At 45.8% G+C, this 1,796-nt stretch overlaps 1 non-coding gene across 1 annotated transcript; it reads left to right on the forward strand.

The window, feature by feature from the left end:
* Positions 1-938: 938 nt before the first annotated feature.
* Positions 939-1,013, forward strand: Trnat-ugu (transfer RNA threonine (anticodon UGU)). Its single transcript has one exon. It is a non-coding gene; the product is annotated as a tRNA-Thr (tRNA).
* The last annotated feature ends 783 nt before the right edge of the window (positions 1,014-1,796 follow it).

The raw sequence follows: 1,796 nt of genomic DNA on the forward strand, positions 1-1,796 counted from the left end.
AACTCATCTCTTCTCTTGTACAAAGTAGTGGATACCTGGCAAATCCTCAGCTGTGGATGTCTTGGAAATAGGCCCCCCCCCCCCACTGTACCAAATGGATTTATTAATTAATTAAATTGCTAAAGTCTGTGTGGAATAGTTTCTGCTTCCTTCCTGTTATTTGGTGGGAAATTCTGGGATTCAGCACCACTACTGCTCAATTTCCAAACCTTACTCTTCCCCCTACAAGATTTTTTCCTTGCGTCCTGTTGGTGGCACAGGCACAGGCAGAGGTAGTTCGCTTGACATAAAGTCCATTACATTGGAGATAGCTGAAAATTTCAAAATTTCAGCTGAGTTGCATGCATTGTCCTTCAATGATTTGCGGAAGACATGTTATGAGGCTGGACTGGTGTGTGTGCTCACAATACCACTACCAGAAACAATAAATTGATCAATTGGGAATTTGATGTTGCTATTTCTTTTTAAAAAGCTATATAATTCTAAGTTGGTACTCCCAACTGAACTGTAACACGCCACCGATGACTTATCTGGTTTTAGCGATTCCTGTAAGAGTTTGGGCAACCTGTGCATATTCGCACAGACGAAGGTCAATGGCTAGATAGCCTTTAACTATGTATGTGAAGATAGTAACTATTCTCGAAAGAACAGAATACTGTTGATGACTGTGCAGCTTTTCCCTGGAATAAATGATGGCTAACTGAAACCCTCAGCTGCCGACAGGTGTTGTTGATATACCTCGATGTGGACAGTTGAAAATGTGTGCCCCGACCGGGACTCGAACCCGGGATCTCCTCACCAAAGCGTGCGCGAGTAATGAGTGGATGGGCAAATGTCAATAAGGTACATTACATATGTAGAATTGTGGACAGTTGGGAAATTGAGTCTCACGGGAAGCGTGCAAGGGATAAGTCCCTGCACTCACGCTATTCATCTGTGTCCTCGGTGGCTCAGATGGATAGAGCGTCTGCCATGTAAGCAGGAGATCCCGGGTTCGAGTCCCGGTCAGGGCACACATTTTCAACTTTCCACAATGAGGTATATCAACAACACCTGTCGGCAGCTGAGGGTTCACTGTTAGTCATCATTTACTCCAGGGAAAAGCTGCACAGTCATCAACAGTATCTGTTCTTTCGAGAACAGTTACTATCTTCACATATATAATTCTACAGCACACAGCCCATGAAACCCTCGTGGAAACTTTGCCGCTGTGATCCAACAAATTAATCAGTGGCCAGAGCGGGTGCAATATCACCGAATACAGTGTGGCGGAGTGTCATCATTGTGTGGATGTCGGCCGACCCCATGGTGCTGCAAGGCTGCGCTCGTCTATTCACTCCTAGCTATCTTACTCAGTACATAGATGAACCAAAACTTCCTATCTCCAAGCTCAATTGTTCCATTTGCTAAGTCCTAAACTGCACAGATGCTTACTCTTTCTCAGGCAAGCTGAGTCAAGAACGCCACGTCCACACTCTAGGCAAGCTGGGAACGGAAGACCTCTACAGAGACTTCTCACAGTCCTCTCTTTGCCTCGGTTTCCCCTCCAGCAAAATCACTTACGTCAATTGCAGCGCAAGTCACGTTAGTTATGCGTCGCTTCCCAGTGCCGACCAATGCCTGCTCTGGGAAGTGAACAAATTACGACAAAATTTCCCTTCCTCTCAACGTCTGCTATTTAGCACCTCCCAGGCCACCCATCAAGGTTAGCATCTGCACAAACACCAATTTTTTCGGAATTCTGACTCCCAGGAGAGTACTTCAAATTCCTTGGTCTACGTTCCCATCGGAGGCCG

This window comes from Schistocerca cancellata, chromosome 9 (genome assembly GCF_023864275.1).
Source record: "Schistocerca cancellata isolate TAMUIC-IGC-003103 chromosome 9, iqSchCanc2.1, whole genome shotgun sequence".
NCBI lineage: Eukaryota > Metazoa > Arthropoda > Insecta > Orthoptera > Acrididae > Schistocerca > Schistocerca cancellata.